Below are 20,627 nucleotides of genomic sequence, written 5' to 3'. Positions count from 1 at the left end.
ATGTGGTTCTGGAAACTGTAGGAAGTTGGGGTCCAAGAAACCATAGGACTGAGATCCCTTCACTTCTGATATTGTTGTATAACAATTTAATTCCATCATATATGAGGAAATAACTTGAACTATTGTTGGGTGTAGTTACTCAGAAACCTAAATCAGTCTTACTAATGAAACCATTAATAAATGACCTCCTCTTTTAGAGGAGAGAACTGAGACTCAAAGAGAAAAATTCCCCGGCAGAGTTTCACTTCACACCACTACTGTCCAACTCCATCTGCCCATTTTTCCTGTTCCTGGGATTCTTCTCAGTCAGAACCAGAACTACGATGAGGTCATGTCTAGCTAGTGGTCATGGGGGAAAAGGAGAGAGGGGATCATCAATGCTGAATCAACCTGCTGGTCACATGTGGTGATGCTGCACAGCACCAGGATAGGTGTTGGTTCAAGAAAACAAGGGGGTGACAGTCCTTATAAACGAGTTTCTATTCTCATGAACAAGGCAGTCTTGTCTCCTAACACCACACATGCTGTCCATGGTGATTTACTAGTCAAGAGCCAGTGAGCACTGCAGGACAGGGCCAGTGCAAGCTGTCAAGGCCAGGTGGAAAAGGCAAAGCCAATGACTAGTGGGAAAGTCAGGAGGTTGGAAAGCTAGGAGCGAGCAGGTGGGGTGCTGAAGCCTGGAAGCAGCAGGAACTCAAAGCGAGGAGTATGACCAGGTGTAGGAAAGCAAAATAGCCAACAGAAGACATCAAATTCCCAACTCAGCAAATCAAAGAGATGGGCTTCTTTGCCAGTCTGGGTTCCAAAGTCAGTGAGCAAGCAGCCAAGGTATACTCATTTGGTTTCAAACACTGTTTTGGGCCAAAGTTCTGGCATTCCTTTTGAAAAGTCTGTGCTCCTGAGACCCCCACCTGTACTTATCTTCAGGGCATGACCTCTAATTCCACATGACCCCAAGTTCCAGGACCTGTATCATAATGTGATGGCACTAGAGCACAGGACTGAATTTAGGCCACATGGTTTTGGGTAGGAGACCCCACTTTTTAGCCTCACACACAGACCCCTTAGTGTAGCCACCCCTTCAGACCCCATGAGACAGACTTCCACAATGTCTATGAGGATATGGCAGGGCAAAAAAGTGGAAAACCTTGTATTTTCTTTTATAAAAGAGCTCATTGGTTAAGTGATTACAGTTTCTAAATACATTTACAAACACTGTATCACTTTGTCAAATGGTCAGGAAACCAGGCTTTTGGTCACTCAGGTCCCTGAGTTTTGAAACTCAGTTTCTTTTTCTATAAAATAAGACAAAGGTTCAATTTATCTCAAATTTCATTTTTAAATAAGCCTTTTATTTTAACTTTAGATACAGAAAAGCTGCAAAGATAGCACAGAGTTTTGTTTCCTCAATTTTCCCCCATGTCAACATACTATGTCACCATGATTCATTTGTCAAAACCAAAAAATAAACACTGGGAAAGCACTATTTACCAAAAAACAGACTTTATTCATATTCTACCACATTTCATTTTGATTCCAAAATTTTTGCAAATATGAAGGCATCTGATTTATAATTTTTAATATAATTTTTATAATTTTTAATATAATTTTTCAAGGCCTATCTTGAGGTGGATGAGGTATCAGTTCAGTTCAGTTCAGCCGCTCAGTCGTGTCTGACTCTTTGCGACCCCATGAATCACAGCACGCCAAGCCTCCCTGTCCATCACCAACTCCCGGAGTTCACTCAGACTCACGTCCATCGAGTCGGTGATGCCATCCAGCCAGCTCATCCTCTGTCATCCCCTTCTCCTCCTGCCCCCAATCCCTGTAGTGGACATATATTCCTACTTTGGGAACATGCTCAGGAAAAAGTTCTGGAACGGGAAACATATACATCAGAGCTTCTGTGTTGGCGATCCAGGGACAAAAGGCCTGGCTGGTAGGGACTGGGGCCAGTTATAAGGGGTAAGAAATTAGCATGTGGCAGAAAACTAACTGGTAGTTGCCGGATGGAAGGGAGGTGAGGGTTGGGCAAAACAGGTGAAGGGAATAAAGAGGTACAAACTTCCGGTTTAAAATAAACAAGTCACAGGATGTAAAGTATAGCATAGGGAATATAATCAACAATAACTTTGTATGGTCATGGATGGTTTTCTTGACTTATAGTGATAATTTCATAATGTATATAAATGTTGATATAATTGCACTCTTTCACATGCTAGTAAGGTTGTGCTCAAAATACTTTACGCTAGGCTTCAACAGTACATGAACCGAGAACTTCTAGATGTATAAGCTGGGTTTTAAAAAGGCAGGGGAACCAGAGATCAAATTGCCAAGATTTGTTGGGTCACAGAGAAGGCAAGGGAATTCCAGAAAAACATCTATTTCTGCTTCATTGACTATGTTAAAGACTTTGTTGTTCACAAAAAAACTGTGGAAAATTCTTAAAGAGATGGGAATAGCAGACCACCTTACCTATCTCCTAAGAAACCTCTATGCAGGAAAAGAAGAAATAGCTAGAACTGGACATGGAACAACAGACCGGTTGTATGGAAAGGAGTACTTCAAGGCTGTATATTGTCACCCTGATTATTTAACTTCTATGCAGAGTATATCATGCGAAATGCCAGGTTGGATGAATCACAAGCTGAAATCAAGATTGTTGGGAGGAGAAAAGTCAACGACCTCAGATATGCAGATGACACCACTCCAATGACAGAAAGTGAAGACGAACTAAATAGCCTCTTGGTGAAGGTGAAAGTGGAGAGTGAAAAATCTGGCTTAAAACTCAACATTCAAAAAACCAAGATCATGGCATATGGTCCTATCACTTCATGGCAAATAGAAGGGGAAAACGTGGAAGCATTTTATCTTCTTGGCTCCAAAATCACTTCGGACAGTGACTGCAGCCATGAAATTAAAAGACACTTACTCCTTAGAAGGAAAGCTATGACAAACCTAGATAGCATATTAAAAAGCGAAGACATCACTTTGCTGACAGTTAAAGCTATGGTTTTTCCCATAGTCATGTATGGATGTGAGAGCTGGACCATAAAGAAGGCTTAGTGCTGAAAAATTGATGCTTTCAAATTTCAGGGCTGGAGAAGACTCTTGAGAGTCCCTTGGACAGCAAGGAGATCAAACCAGTCAAGCCTAAAGGAAATCAACCCTGAATATTCATTGGAAGGACTGCTGCTGAAGTTGAAACTTCAATACTTTGGCTACCTGATGCAGAGTCAACTCATTGAAAAAGATCCTGATGCTGGGAAAGATTGAGGACAGGAGGAGAAGTGGGCAAAAGAGGATGAGATGGTTGGATGGCATCACTGACTCAGTGGACAAGGATTTGAGCAAACTCCCAGAGATGGTGAAGGACAGGGAAGCCTAGTGTGCTGCAGTCCATGGAGCTGCAAGAGTTGGACCTGACTTAGCGACTGAATAACAAAGACAATAAACATTGAAGCACTGTATTATATATATGAAACTAATATTATATGTTAACTATGCTTCAGGAAAAAACTAACAGGCAAAAAAAAGAAATCAGTATGTGGGATGGTTTTATACTTTACTCAAATTATTCCAATCTTCTAGTCCCACCCACTGAAATCTCAGTCCAAAAATATAGCTGGAAACCCTTGTTCCCAACAGAGCAGAACTCATTACACATACACTTGGCAATTCATTCTCTTCCATTTATTTGTAGTTACTTTTGCTTTGTTTGTGTTTTCATCCTTAACCAGGATCTAGTCTGGATTAAGATAGTAAAATACACACAAAACGCCTCTAATTTAAACATGCTCACTGGAGCATCATGATAATCACCATGAGATAATTGACCATAAGTTTTTAATCAACTTTGTATTTTCCTCCTTTCTAATTTTCCCATTCATCTCATTTCCTGAGAAATGAAGCACTGACAATTCTGAAAGGGATTCTCTCCAACTGATGCACTTTTAGAGAAAATTAACTAACATATAAAGATTAGCATAATAATTTATTGAAAACTTAGGAAAACCTTTTATAACCATGCAGGTTAGAAAAATGTGAGGTGCTGCATTGACAAATTTATAAATATTAGTTCTTTTATTCCTTCCAGAAACTATTATTCCCATTCTATAGATGAGAATTGCGAAGGCAATTTGCCCAATCTGCATAGTCATGGCAAACAGTGGAATCCAGAGCCCACCTTTTCTAAAATCTCTATTATACAGGCCTCATTTGTTACAAAGGTTAAACACTAGCCACAGAGCCACAATTAACACACATGAGACAAATACAGTGACATTTAATGGTATTGTCATCCAAAGGAAATATGCATAATAGAGCTCTGTGAACCATACACAACTACCTAGCATTAATGTTTGTTTAATTGTTCTTTGGAGACACCATAGACAGGAACTATCAATTTCTACACACCAGTTTTAAATGGGCACACAGTTCCTCTAGTTAATTAGTGGCTCCATCTCTTCTAAGTCCTTTGGGGAGAATACCAATTCCATGCACCAAATGCAATAAACATAGATGAAGGGTATGCAGGCAATAGAGAAGGGAAACAGACATTTTACACTTTTCAGAATCTGAAATAACAACATGTCAGGTTTTAGGACTGGCTCAAAAGACAGAATGCTTCTGCAAACAAAATCAAAACACCCTTTCAAAAGTTTCCTTTTCAAAGAGATTATAATTTCTAGAGACAAATCCCGTTCTCCCTTTCCCAATCCATTCTTTTTTTCCTTGAGAAAATATTAAAAAAAAAATAAATACATCTGGACAGTTTACAAAGTCCTCAGAGGCTGAAAAACTAGCTATAACAAGGACTGCACTTGACACATTTTTCTTCAGGCTAAGTTACTTCATTCAAGGTTTTAATGTTTAAATAAACTGCTGCCCAAATCAATAATCTACAAAATCATTCATTCGGGGAGAGGTCTTCAATCCTTCTGCCCTGTTTAAGGCTGATTTGTATGGTGAATGAGTGCATTTTATTATATTTCACACAGTCTGCTCCCATAAATCCTGAAAGAATGGTGAGTATATTTTCAGTGAACAAAGTCATACAAAGCTCCTAATATGGTGCCACAAATACATAGCGCAGCTAAGATTGAATCTGGTCTGGGAATGTGATGGAACAGAGATCAGAGAAACATCCTTCGTTTCTTGTCCCTCCCAGGCATAGCAGGGAACCGGTCAAGCAGGCAGACCATGGAGCCAGCTGGACTCAGTTAAATCCCAGCTTTGCTAATGGCTCAAAGTGAGACTTCAGGCAAGTTGCCTATCCTCCCTTTAGTCCATTTCTTTATCTGTAAAATGGAGATGATAGAACATTTACTTCATAGGTTACACTGTTGACATACAATTGTTAGCCATTATTATTTATCATAGGAAAAGAAAAACTTATATTGATTGCCTCCCTAAAAATTGCAGTTTCTGAGGTTCAAATAGCCTTTGCCTACTTTCCCTGAGGAAGAACTGCATGGTCCCCTCCTGAAACAGCTCTGCAGATTACTTCCTTATTGTTTCCACATAGAGCAGAGAGTAGCTCCCATTGGAGATCCTAGCCATTCCCAAATTCAAAGTTTCACTCTAAAAAAATCAGATTTTCTATTTTTCTGGTTAAGAATCATTATTAGGAAACAAACAGTGATCCCATGAAACTTTTAGTGAGAAATAGAAGTTCATGAAAAAAAAAAGTGAACAGAAGAACATATAACATCTCTGGAGAAGACAGGATTGCTACTTTACACTATCCCACATGGGGGTCAGGGATGGCTTCTTGGACAAAGTGGCATTAGACCTGAGAAGTGATGGAGGTTCAGACAAAGGCACAAACAGCTTCAAAAGCCTTATGGAGGGGCTGTACTGAGTTTGAGGTAGGGCAAAAAGACTAGAAGCCTACAATAGCTAGAGTCCAGTGAGCAAGGGGAGAGTGGTGGATGATGGGGTCAGAGAGAAGTGGGCTGAGGATATTTCACGGGAAGCCACTGGAGGCTTCTAAGCTATAATGATGATCTGACTTATGATTTAGAAGGCTGGTCTGGCTCCTGGTGCAGTAAAGACCATTAGCGCTCATTAACAGCAAGAAGCAGGGGGACCAGCAAGGGAGTGACTATGAGTGAATGTTCTCTATGATGATGCTGGCTTGGGCTGTGATGGAGGTAGAGAAAAGTGCTAGATTCAGATTCTATTTTCAAGACAGAGGCAAAGGATTTGGTGATGGACTGGACATGTATGTGTATGGAAAAAGGCTGTGAGAGAAAAAGAAGAGACAAGTTACTCAAAACTTCTTGAATATTTAATGATATAGAGATGACTATATGAGGAGTCTCTTTTAGCCATCTTTACTTCCATCACCAACATTAACAGTATGCTACCTTTCCAGGACCATCTTATTTCCTCAACAAAAGAATAGTGTTTTCAAATCATTATTTTCACAGGAGGTTCTAGGCCAAAAACAAAATATTGTAACTACACCCCCACCTAAGAGCTTGGTTGTATTCATTCAATAACTAAAGGATCACTGTTTCAACAAACATCCCCATCTAGTATTGCTAGGCACTGTCCTAGGTGCTGAAGACACAGGGATTAAATAAGATTCTCTCTACAGATAATTCAAAACTGTATATTAGCAAGTTTCCATGGTACTCCATGCCATAGCCCTTGATGTTGGCTGAGAGTAGTTAAATATAACCATTAAGTGTGGAAATTATGAGGTTCTACCTACATAGAGTTCCCTGGGCTAACCCTGTGATTTCACTGCTCCATGACTGTGCATATTCTGCTAACTCCTCCCCACTGGGTGGAAAAGCCTGGTCATTTAACTCAATCAACTCAAATTCATTGACTCCTGAAAAGCCTGCTCTGAATTCTTCCTGCTCCCAGCAGGGTTTGGTTCACTTATCATATTCTGTGATCTTCTTCATTACAGCCCTCATCTCTCTGTTCCAGTTGCTGGTTTGCATATCTTTCTTCTTTGACACTCTATAAACATCTTCATAGGGACCATGTCTTAATTTTTGTGTTTGGGAAGCCTAGAACATAACCTTACATGTAATAAGCACTCAGTCAATGTGTGTTGAAAAAAAGAATGAACCAATCGATTTCATGATTCATTCCTAGAAGACAGGTACTAGGATTTATACCTTTGAAACATTCATGGTGTCTAGAACAGAGAAGCTATTCTATATTTACTGCTTGAATTTCCACCCAGGGAGCATCTCTTATCTTCATCTGTTCAGATTTTATTGAAAATATGACCTTGAGAAGGAGATTTTTGAGTCTTCACTATGCCTTGAGTGAGACACAAGTACTGGTATTTTCTAAGTTACAGAAACTGGAAGGAAAGTTGTTTTTCTTTAGCCACAGAAATCTTTTTGCAATAGTAATACATGGAGTCAGCCAAGAAATTCAAGCTTCATGAAAAGCTTATTGTCCCTAGAAAAGAGTTGTTTGTTTTTGTTTTGGTTTGGTTTGGTTTTGCTATTAAAGAAGTATAGAAGAGAATTCTTATACAAAATTAAAAACTAGACTTCAGGGCTTCCCTGGTGGCTCAGTGGTAAAGAATCCACCTGCCAATGCAGGAGACACATGTTCAATCCCTGATCCTGGAAGATCCCACATGTCGTGTGGCAACTAAGCCCATGCGTCACAACTATCCAGCCTGTGCTCTGCAGCAAGAGAAGACACAGCAATGAGAAGACCTTGCACTGCAACTAGAATGTAGTCCTCGCTCTCCAAAACTCGAGAAAAAGCCCACATAACAGCGAAGACACACTGCAGCAAAAATACAAATAAATAACTAGGCTTCGGGTATCAACATTCATTTCCCAAGACTAAATATCAATGTGGAGTTAAAGAACATTAAAGGTCTTTATCGTGGAATGTGATATGGAACATAAAAAAAAATCAGGCATTAGAGATTCCTGGAAAGATGGCAAACTGATGGCATGTGTGACTCACCTCCATTGTCATTTTTGAAATAACAAAAAAAAAAACATAAAATGAAAAAAAAAAATCCTGTATCAAATTATAAATTGGGGCAAGAGGACTTTAGAAACCAGACGTGTTGATTGATAAGAGTTTAGGTGGGCAGTTTGGAAAACAGACCAACTATCTAAGGGGTCACCTAAGGGGGTGACCTAAGGGGATATCTAAGGGGGGCTGTTTTTCAGGTAAATTTCACTGAAAATATAACCCATGTCCATTTGTTTATATATTGCTTATGGCTGCTTTCTCAAAACAGTAGACATGAATAATTTTGACAGAGACTGTAAATATTTTAGCCTTTGCAGGAGATACTCTCTGACCCTTTTCATAACAGGGTTGGAAAACTTTTACCTAATCTTATACCTCCCCAACTGTGAAGGAAGAACTGACCTAGAGAAAAAGATGAAGACACCCACTAACTGGAAGGGATGAGGACTGGAGATTAGGGTAGGTGGAGGGACAGTCAGCAGGCTGTGACTCCCACAATTGCCTCTGCAAGTATAAAAACATCAATGGCCATTCCAATGATGTATGCAATAGCTCTATGACCCCCGACTTGCCTTGGGTACTGTGGGCCTCACTAGGCCAAAAGGTGCAGTGATACCCAAATAATTCTTGCCTGTAATAGATAATCATTAATTTTCAGCTGAGTGGTATAGCCTCCCAACATATAGCCTTGGGATTCGGCATCTGTCCTATACCCATAGGCTGCTACAAGTACACATCGGCAAAGGAAAAAGACAGGAAAAATAAACTTCTCCCTTTGGCTAGGAGATTTGAAGTAGAATACACACACACACACACAGAATCTGACAAGACCCACCTCACCCCTCCCAGTACCAGAAAAGCAAAAAACCCTTTTGGAAAGGACAAGCACAAGGAGAAAAAACAATTACCAGAAACACAAACTTTCTGCGGTTCACACAATGAGGAACCACACTGAGAAATCAGAGCTCATCCCTTCCTATGAAAATTACTGCAAGAAAAAACAATTTAGAAATTTCCTAACTACATTCTCAACATATTTCAAGAGGCTGTTGCATTTATAAAACTAGAACAGGTAGTCACAAATAGGAAAGGAAAAACTGCATGGAAGTGAAAAATGCCTTTGCTAAGTTAAAATGCAATACAGTCGGTAAATGGTGTCGGCATGCCAAGGCAACCCCGACCTTCTAAAAGACCAAGACCTTTCTGGATTGCAGAGGGTTTAAGATGCTGTCAACCTTAAGATATACAGAGGCATCAAGGGAGCAGAAAAGGCATTTCAGCTCCAAGGACTAAATATGCACAAATACATGTTATAGTTTATGCTTTTACCCACATAGTAATATCTTTCCCAATTTCCAACCAATTTAGCTCCATCTTTTTCCACATCCACAGCGATTGGAAATATCAGCAAGTAAAGTAGAGGGAGGAGGTGAAGGGAAGGTACCTGTGAGTTTACCTGAGTAAGCATATTTCATTTCATCCTTTTTACCCTTTTTCCATCTTAGCATACATACTGTTTGCCAAGTAGCACTTCAAAAGATGGGTCTCAGTGATTGTAGTGTCTTAGAATCAAGACTCTAGTTACATACATGCATATAAAATATACACATCAGATTTCAAAAGTGCCCCTGTTAGAGAAATCCAATATTATAGGTGGAAGAGGAAGGTGCCCAATGAACTCAGCCTAATCTGGTGAATTCTTAAAGTGGTGTCAAAAGACAGTATCTGTATCACCCGGAAATCTATTAGATATGTAAATTATTGAGCCTTACATCAGATTCACTACATGGGAAACTCTAGAGGGTGGTGCCCAGATTTTGTTTTAAGAAGCCCTCTACTGATGTTTAGAACAGTCTTATGGACTCTATGGGAGAGGGAGAGGGTGGGAAGATTTGGGAGAATGGCATTGAAACATGTAAAATATCATGTATGAAACGAGATGCCAGTCCAGGTGTGATGCACGATACTGGATGCTTGGGGCTGATGCACTGGGATGACCCAGAGGGATGGTATGGGGAGGAAGGAGGGAGGAGGGTTCAGGATGGGGAACACATGTATACCTGTGGCGGATTCATTTTGATATTTGGCAAAACTAATATAATTATGTAAAGTTTAAAAATAAAATAAAATTAAAAAAAAAAAAGAAGAAGCCCTCTAAGTGATTCTGATACACACTAAAGCTTGAGAACTACTATCATTATCAGACACACACAAATAGGCTAGTAAAAGTCCTTAGAGCAGCACTTCTCAGTACTGGTTGTACATTAGCATGATCTGGGGAGCATTACACATTTCTGATGCCCTCTGCTTACCAAAATGATTAAATCTGAATCTCTGGACATGAATTCATATGATTCCAATGTGCAACCAAGTTTAAGAACTAAGGTTTTTTAAGCAAAATGAAATCCCAAATGTGAGCAGCCATGGAAAGAACTGGAAAGACACACTATTGATGAAGGGATTAATAGAAACAAGAAACAAAACTCAGCAAAAAGATAGGTTAGGATATGAACTGTGCTAAACAAATACAGGATAGCCATCAACTTACCCAACCTGGGGAATAACTAGAGAGAAATTCAGACTGACCCAGGTCTTTGAGTGTCTCTGAATCTTGTCTTGGGTGCAGAAGAGAACAGACCTGAAAACAAAGAAGAAAAAACAGAGGCATGGAAAACAAATCCAGGAAACCTAACATATCTATAGTTCCTAAAGTTGTCTGCACACAGTTTGAATACTCCTGGTGGTTGTATTCCACCCATAGAGAATTCAATTTAATTCAACTGAGTGTGACCTGAGTACTGGGCTATTTAAAAGATCCCTCAGTGAATTTAATATGTAAATAAGTTTTGGAATCACTACAATATATGTGGAATAGATATTTTAGAAGAATATGACCAAGCACACAGGAGAGGAGCAAAAAATAGAAGAAAATGTAGAAAAAAAATGATCCTAAGATGAAGAAAACCTTGTGCCTCATCACCAAAGGGCCTTACTGATAGATAGGATAAGTAAAAGAAACCAACTCAGATATATAGCTTTATAAATTGTTGAATTTCAAGGACAAATATCATGAAGAACCCAGGCAAGGGGAAAAAAATCATATAAATATACAAACTCAAAAAGAAAAGGGGCAATGCTACACACTTCTAACCATAAATAGAAATATATATATATATATATATTAACCTGAACACAATAACCAGCCAAATTCTCATCTGTGTGAAAGGCAACCAATGATATTATCTCTGTGCACAGAAACAAAGGAAAATTACTAAGAGAAATACGAAAAAAATTGAGAAGTCAAATATGAGGGATCTTTGGTTCAAAGGAATTGGTGATGACTGATGTAACCACTAAACCAATGGGTCTTAAACGTGGCTGCACATTGGAATCACTGGGAAGCTTGTAAGAGTACCACTGTTTTGTTGCTAAGCCAGATATACTGATTTAATTGGTCCAGAGTGGGCCCCTCAAAAGCATTTTTAAGTAGTCTCCTAGGTGATTCTAATGTGTAACTATGTGGTTGAGAATTACTGTGCTAAAACAGTTAATTAAATAATTATCATTAATAACAATTATTGAAAGAAGATATATAATGAAAATAATAATTTAATAACAATCTGGCTCTAAACTTCCATATTATATTTATTTCTTCCTTGGGGAAAATAAATTAAGTTGGTATATTATTATACAGTCTGAATGCACTGCCTGAGGGAGGTTTTTAGCTCCCCTAAGCATCTATGCTGGCTATAGGCATACACACAACCCTCAGATGTTAGGGAGTACCTGCTCCCTGCCCCCAGGTGAGGCTTGGAGTCCAATTAGGATGAGGACTGGAGAAGAAGGAAAGTGCAGGAGCTCAGGAGAGAGGCCAGGAATATCCTGATGCTATCTGTGCTTTCACTTGAGTTACGCTTGATCTGTGAAGGGAATGGTGTCCTTATAGGTGGCACCCTAAGTAATGCCTGAACTCCATTGTAGTACGCCTGAAAAGGATGGGGGCAAAAGTATATAAATGATCGAAAAGAGATGTTTCATCAAAGGGTTGTATTGATTTATAGACAGAACAAATTAAGAAACTAATAATGAGAGGACATAGACATGTAATTCCTTTTCTTTTTGTTTTCAAGTCTGAAATCAGAAAAAATATATATATAATTATGGTGGTAAAAATTCAGTGAGCAAGTGCAAACAAACCAAAGAGTATATCAGGGTTTTTCAACTTCAGCCCTATTAATTTTGGCCAGATAATTCTTTGTGGTGGGGGCTGTTGGGAGCATTGCAGGATGTTCGGCAGCATCTCTGTTCTTTCTGCATGGGATGCCAGAAGCACAACACTAGCTATGGCAACCAAACATGTCTCCAGATGTGGCTGGATATCCTCAAGGGGGCAAACTCACCTCGGGTGAACACTGCTGGCTTAAACTAATTTTCAAAATTCTTTAAGAAAAACTAGGCATTCATTTTCATCCTGCAAGTTTATAGACTATGATCCTGTATTTTTATATTTTATTCTTGACATTGTTAATTACAGATAAAATATTGGTTCAAATATATTCTGAAGTAACCACTTATAGAAAGAAAATGGACTTCATATAATCTAAATCACTTAAAATACATGAAAAAAAAAGACAAAATCTGTTCATCAAGTGACATAAATTATTAAAAGCAGGATGATAGAAGACCAAGCATAACTACTGAAAATAAATGCAAATGGAATAAACTTCCCCATTAGAAGAGGAAGAACTACAAATTAGGCTCAAAAATCACAAATTCAACTGTACAGGGGAAAAAAAGTTGAAATTAAAGGACTATGCAAAATATACTTGGCAAAACAAACCAAAAGGAAGCAGGAACAGTGATATTATTGTCAAATCTGAAGTTAAAGCTTAAAGCTTTATGGATCCAAAAGGTTTATTCACAATTAACAGCATTAAGATAGTCTTGAACTCGGAAGACAGTAGAATAATGAGCTGTATGTAGTTCTTCTTCCTGCTGCTGCTGCTAAGTCGCTTCAGTCATGTCTGACTCTATGCAACCCCATAAGACGGCAGCCCACCAGGCTCCACCGTCCCTGGGATTCTCCAGGCAAGAACACTGGAGTGGGTTGCCATTTCCTTCTCCAATGCATGAAAGTGAAAAGTGAAAGTGAAGTTGCTCAGTCATGTCCGACTCTCAGCGACCCCATGGACTGCAGCCCACCAGGCTCCTCCGCCCATGGGATTTTCCAGGCAAGAGTACTGGAGTGGGGTGCCATTGCCTTCTCCTACATTGCTGCAATTTCTAACTTAAGCTCCTTGAAGGCAGCAGCTGTATTTTATTTATTGTGTATTCACAGTACCACTGTGTTTGCCAAGGAAATCACCCTCATTTATAAATGTTTGTTGGCTAAGTAGATGTGTTTACATGATCCATGGACCCTGATGGAGTTCAATGATTCATTGCATGGGCCTCTATTTCCTCTCTATAAAATGAGAAGTCTCAGCTCTCCCACTTCTATACTGCGATATTTTTATCTCTCCCAACCCATCCCTTTTTTAATGCCAGTTGCCTAAATTATGCCTCAAAATTAGTGTTAAGCTTATGGGACATGCAGACATTAAGGATCTCCCATATTAAGCAGTTTATATTGAGAAAGTAATTATTAATCTGAAATGCTATAAGACCCATATTCAGCCAAACTATAAGGTGGTGTTGCTATGAGAACAGTCATGTCAGATGGGATTACATTTTGACAGCTCTTTCCAGCCCCATATCTTTCAGAGAAATCGTTGCCTTGAAATGGTAGGCGAGGCTACAAGCTCTGTGAGATTAGCTGCACTTTTTCCCATTTTGCTAAGCCCATTCCTGGCTCATAGTAGGTGCTCAGAAAATGAGTATTGATTGTGAATTAAATGAAATCTTTGTGTTTTTATTTACTAGATGGAGCCCTCAAACTGCCATTCTTTTCCTCTAAATTTCTCAAAAGCTTTGAAGAGGGTCTTTTAAAAATAGAACCTATATTTGGACAAGAGGCCATATGGAACAGGCACAACGATGCCACTCAATTTGTCATCACTCAGCGAGGACCACTGTGCAGAGGAAGCCATGGGAAGGAAAATCAAGACACTCGCTCCCAGCAACGGACTGAAGTGTGCATCCACCTCTCATCCAGCCTTCCTGCTCCCTGCCCCTCCAAATTAAATAACGCAGAAGAAAAAATATCAGTCTAACAAGGTCTTATTTAATGTTCCAGGCTGCCTCAAATCCATATTGATCAAGTTTCAACGTGAAGCTGGAGCCTGCAGCAATAAGTGAGATCAATATGAGACCTTCATTCAAATCTCATCTGTAAAAAAAACAAAAACAGATTCTAACACTGCACAAAAACACTAGGTTGATGAGAAAGCCATTAAAAAAAAAGCTGTTTTAAAAAGACATAAACAAGTATTTATGCTTATGATAGACTCAAATATTTTTTGAAAAGAGAAGATATTTTTAGACAAGCTAAAAGAAGGAAATCACTAAGACTTGCCTAAAGCCCTTACTGATTTAGTTGCAAGGTTTAACTTCTGTGTTTCTATTTTTCTTTTTCTTAATGTAGCTCTAAAAATACCTTTTGCGGCAGCTGATTGTTGCTTTTTGTATGTACTCAATTGACGAGTGCCCCACATATTGTGCCTAGCATTGTGCAGCATACTAAAAAGGATGGCCAAGAAATGTGAGCCCTATTGTCAAAGAGTGCACAATTCTCTGCAGAAAATGGGAATGTTGTTATTTAGCTACTGACTTGTGTCTGACTCTTTTGTGACCCCATGGACTATAGCCCACCAGGCTCCTCTGTCCAAGGGATCTCCCAGGGAAGAATACTGGAGAGGATTTTCATTTCCTTCTTCAAGGGATCTTTCTGACCCAGGGATCAAACCTGCGTTTCCTGCATTGGCAGACAGGTTCTTTACTATTGAGCTACTAGGGAAGGCCACAGAAAATGGGAATGCATATACAAAAATGATTAAGATCTAAAACAAGGCAATATTGCCTTAAAAATCAAAATAAGTGATCAAAATAAAGACCTCAGAAAAGCAATTCGGGAATAGATAAAAGAATAATTATTTGGAGAAGACATGCCTCTGGCACTATTTCCTTAAGCAAATGTCCAACCTCTTTGTATACATGTTTCCTCAACCATTAAACAAGGAAAGTGACACATCTACATCATGAGGCTGTTGTAGGCAACAGATGTGAAGAACACAGTTAGAATTAAAAACAAAAATAAACAAATGGGACCTAATCAAACTTATAAGGTTTTGCACAGGAAAGGAAATCAAAAACAAAATGAAAAGACTGGGAGAAAATATTTGCAAATGATGTGACTGATAAGGGTTTAATTTCCAAAATATACAAATAGCTCATACAACTCAGTAACAACAACAACAACAAACCCAAACAACCCAATAAAAAAACAGATAGAAGATCTAAACAGACATTTTTCCAAAGACATACAATGGCCAACATGCATACACAAAGATGTTAAACATAGCTAATTATTAGAGAAATGGAAATCAAAACTATAATGAGCTACCTACCACCTCACACCATTCAGAATGATTATCATTAAAAAGTCTATAAATAAATTCTGTAGAGAGTGTGGAGAAAAGGGAACGCTCCTACATTGCTGGTGTAAATGTAAATTGGTGCACCCACTATGGAAAAAAGTATGCAGGCTCCTCAAAAAACTAAATCTAGAGTTTTCACATGATTTAGCAATCTCACTCCGGGGCATATATCCAAACAAAACTATAATTCCAAAAGATACATGTACTGGTATGTGCATAACAGCACTATTTACAATAAACAAGACATGGAAACAACCTAAATGACCGTTGACAGATGAACTGACAAAGATCTATATACATACATATAATGGAATAGTATTCACCCACAAAAAGAATGAAATAATGCCACAAAGGTGGACCTAGAGGTCATAATACTAAGTGAAACAATTCAGAAAGAGAAAGATAAATTCCACATGATATCACTTACATGTAGAATCTAAAATATGACACAAATGAACATATCTACAACACAGAATCTGACTCATAGACACAGGGAACAGACTTGTGGTTGCTGGGGACGGGAGGGAGGGAGGGATAGGCTTGGAGTTTGGGATTAGCAGATGCAACTATTTTTTTAAAGTTATTACTGTATTTTTTTGGGCCATGCAGGATCTTAGTTCCCTGACCAGGGATCAAACTCACATCCCCTACAATGAAAGCATGGAGTTTTAACCACTGGACCACCAGGGAAGTCCCTAAACCATTATATATAGAGAAGGGATAAACAAAAAGGTTTTTATTGTATAGCACAGGGAATTATATTCAATATTGTGTAATAACCTATAATGGATTTTTTTTATATTATATGTATGTGTATATGACAAATGAAATTAAACAATATGTTTTAAAAAAGAGAGACAGAACAGTTGGCTGTTGGAGTTAAAAGAAGGGAGAATCTGTATGTATCTACGCGTGCCAAAAACCCTAGTAGAGGAGATATGGCCTGTGAAATGGCAGAATTAGCTAGGCGGAGAAAGGGTGAGCTTGGACAAGTCATTTACCTTTTCCGGTTCCTGCTTTTTCAGCAAGGTGATGCACGTAATGGTTTCAACATACCATCTGATTATCTAGTGTTGAGAAACAAATGACCCCAGAACTTGGTGGTTTCAAACATTCATTTTTTCTCACTAGTAGCAATCTGGGCAGCACTTGGAGGAAACAGATGTTTCTTCCTCACTCCGCATCAGTGGGGGCAGCTTGAAGCCTGGGAGCTGGAATCATCTGAAGGTTGTTGATCCTGGCTGGGGTCTTAGCTGGAGCTATTGGCTGAAACACCTACAAGCTGCCTCTCCATGTGGCTCATGCTTCCTCACAGCTGGTGGCTGGGTTCCAGAGGTAAATATTCAAAAGGTAAGAAAATGTACCCTTTGCCATGATCTAGCCTCAGAAGTCACATGGCATCACTTCCCCCATATTGTCTGTAGCCCTTGCAGGTTCACAAGGAGGGGAAATTGACATCACTTGTAGATTGGGAGTGGCAAGGATCCAAAACAACATGTGATACCAGAAATATTACTGCAGCTATTTGGGGGGAAATACAGTCTGCCACACCTACTGTGCTTTCTAAAATGTTTGCAATCATTAGCTGTAGGAACAGTAGTATTTTGGAAAGAGGAAACTCAGTACAGGTATCAAGAATTTGCAAGACATTTGGCAAACAGGCATTTATTATGGACATAACTATAAATAAGACAGTCCCTGACTTCAAGGAACTATGATTACAAGAACAATTACAACTCAATATGTTAAATTCCCTGGAGGAGGAAATGGCAACCCACTCTAGTGTTCTTGCCTAGAAAAAGTCCCATGGACAAGGAAGAATGGCAGGCTACACTCCCATAGAGTCACAAAGAGTCAGACATGACCGAGCACGCATGCACATTATATTACTTAGGACTGAGAGCACAAAAAGCATTGGAGCTAAGAAAAGAAAGTTTCTTGGAGATGTGGGAAGTTTCAGTGACAACCATAGGGTTCACAGGCTGATCCAGGTTCTGTAGGGATTAAAGCTTATATGATTTGAGATCCCTCTTTAAGAAAAGAATACAAAACTACAAATGCAAAATTAGGTATAGCACCTTTGAAAAGGCCCGTGAAAGCAAGGAGCCCTGGCACTTCAGCTTAAGTATAAAGTAAAATCTGTTAAGATGAGATCTAAAACTGAGAAGAAAGGAAGTGAGGCCAAGAGGAAACTGAGGAGTCAGATAAAAGGGAGGGGTCAAGGGACAAAGGATCTTACTAAGGTTGAAGAGCCCAAAATAGGAAATAAGACAGTGAAAGGACAGGGGCCATCTTTGGAGGGGAGGCAAGCAGGAAATAAGAATTTATTTACACGTGGATCTGGTTTGGAGAGTCCAGAACGGCAGAAAACAAACTTGGGATATAAAATTGTGAGCAGCTGAAACTTCACTGAAAGATTCTGAAAATGAGAGTTAAATGATTTATGAAGTTTAGTGAGTAGAAAGATTGAAGTGGGGAAAATGCTTGTCACAGACAATCTTTTGATACCTACAAGCTATTTGTCAATGCCCCAGACCAGATACCTGGCAGTTAGCTTTATTGCTTCTGCTAAACACATCACTGGATCATTTATAAGAGCTAAAAATAGTAAATCACACTATTTTAAAACATGGAGATTGTTAAATATATGTTTTGGCATACTTGTTCTTTGAGACATTATTATTCAGTTATTAAAATCATATTTATGAGAAGTCTTCCCAAAGTGAGAAAATACTTAAAATTTCTAGTGGAAAAAAAAGCAAGATGCAAAACTATGTAACTATATATACATATTGCATACATACATATGTACTTTTAAGTTAAATGTACTTATATATTGAATACTTACATATTTGAGTATAAAACTACTATAGGAAAATACCTCAAATATGACAATGATGTCCTTAATTGGTAGCCAATTGGTGGTATATTTCTTTTACTCTTTTGTTTTTATGTATTTCTCATAATGTACATGTTGGCAATGATTTGGTACAAAAAATCAATTTAAAACATCCTACTCGTTTTTCAAGATCTATCCCCAAATCCCACCTCCTCAGGAAAACTTCTCTGATGGTTGACTCTTCTTCTCCCTCCCCCAGGCCTCAGACCACAACATGTACTTTCTTCTTTAAATACATCAGAACTGCTTGTGTCTCTCTTGCTACATAATCATATCGGCATTCTGTACCAGCCCCTACAGTAGTCCCCACAAGAACATGAACCCCATGAAAAGTGACCGAGGCTGCAGTCCCGTCTCAGTGCCTTGAATAGAGTTGGTATTAAACACTCACTGCATTGAATCGGGTTCAGGGTACATCGGAAACTGTGTAGAACAGAGTGCAAATTACTCAAGCCATAAGGCATGAGTTTATGGTTCCATAAAGGGAAAGTGCACACAGACCCTTTTCCAGTGGCCAGTGACCACCCACTTCAAATGATGACAATAATACTAAAAGCTTTGGCATCTGCCATCTCTTTTGACCCTTACAAGAGTTCTGTGAGAGGCAGATATTCTTATTCACAAAATTAAATGATGTGTGCATGTGCATGTGCCTAGCACTGAATAGGTGAATAAATGGTAATTGTTTTATTTTCTGTGATTTGCTCAGAGTCACAGAACTCAACAGTCAGAATGCAAGGGCTAGAAAGCTTTAGTCCTGTTTCCCACATTTCCTCTCTGCCATAGTCATAGACCTGGCAAGCAACTACCTTTCCTCTCTCCAAGGATTCCTGGGGTGGATCTGCCCTGGCAGCTAACAAGGGTGAACACCCTCTTGATATCTTGTGCTTTTTAATCAAATGATTCAGTCACTTCTCTAGTGACCCTGATCACCATTATGGTTCTAGAAAAGACATTAGACACTGAAAACTAAGGAACAGTATTATATATGTGGTATCATCTGCCCACAAACTTTTCAGGAACAAAATGCAGTTCTTCCTAAGATGAATGCATCTTTCATGGCCGTTATCCAAATAAGAATAGCATTCATTTACTGAATGCTGACTCTGTGTTCTACCAGGTAAGCTGCATGGGTTCACTCCATTTTATTACTAGAGAAACTGTATGAGGTATGCATTAGCATCTTCATTTTTCATGTGTTCACTGAGGCTCAGGGAGGTCAACTAAATTTTCCAAAGTTTCCAAGCTAGTGAATGACACAGCTAGGTCTGGCTGACTGCAAAAAACATGATTTTTTCATTTTGCCATACAGGAGGTAATCAACAAATGCACTATAGTAATCATGGAAAAAGCAAGAGAGTTCCAGAAAAACATCTATTTCTGCTTTATTGACTATGCCAAAGCCTTTGACTGTGTGGATCACAATAAACTGTGGAAAATTCTGAAAGAGATGGGAATACCAGACCACTTGGTCTGCCTCTTGAGAAATCTGTATGCAGGTCAGGAAGCAACAGTTAGAACCGGACATGGAACAATAGTCTGGTTCCAAATAGGAAAAGGAGTACGTCAAGGCTGTATATTGTCACCCTGCTTATTTAACTTATATGCAGAGTACATCATGAGAAATGCTGGACTGGAAGAAACACAAGCTGGAATCAAGATTGCCGGGAGAAATATCAATAACCTCAGATATGCAGATGACACCACCCTTATGGCAGAAAGTGAAGAGGAACTAAAAAGCCTCTTGAAAGTGAAGGTGGAGAGTGAAAAAGTGGGCTTAAAGCTCAACATTCAGAAAACTAAGATCATGGCATCTGGTTCCATCACTTCATGGGAAATAGATGGGGAAACAGTGGAAACAGTGTCAGACTTTATTTTGGGGGGCTCTAAAGTCACTGCAGATGGTGACTGCAGCCATGAAATTAAAAGATGCTTACTCCTTGGAAGGAAAGTTATGACCAACCTAGATAGCATATTCAAAAGCAGAGACATTACTTTGCCAACAAAGGTTCGTCTAGTCAAGGCTATGGTTTTTTCTGTGGTCATGTATGGATGTGAGAGTTGGACTGTGAAGAAGGCTGAGCACCGAAGAATTGATGCTTTTGAACTGTGGTGTTGGAGAAGACTCTTGAGAGTCCCTTGGACTGCAAGGAGATCCAACC

At 39.1% G+C, this 20,627-nt stretch overlaps 1 long non-coding RNA gene across 6 annotated transcripts in view; it reads right to left on the bottom strand.

The window, feature by feature from the left end:
- The window catches only part of LOC133256207 (uncharacterized), a 288,817-nt gene that overhangs the window by 92,143 nt on the left and 176,047 nt on the right, over positions 1–20,627 (bottom strand). For all 6 annotated transcript variants that reach the window (XR_009739129.1, XR_009739128.1, XR_009739130.1 and 3 more), the window contains one exon: positions 10,520–10,609. This is a non-coding gene — a long non-coding RNA (uncharacterized LOC133256207). The remainder of the gene's footprint in view (positions 1–10,519; positions 10,610–20,627) is intronic.

The sequence above is a fragment of the Bos javanicus genome, chromosome 10 (assembly GCF_032452875.1).
Source record: "Bos javanicus breed banteng chromosome 10, ARS-OSU_banteng_1.0, whole genome shotgun sequence".
NCBI lineage: Eukaryota > Metazoa > Chordata > Mammalia > Artiodactyla > Bovidae > Bos > Bos javanicus.
The sequence above is the reverse complement of the archived record's forward strand: the minus strand, read 5'-3'. Positions and strand labels throughout refer to the sequence as shown.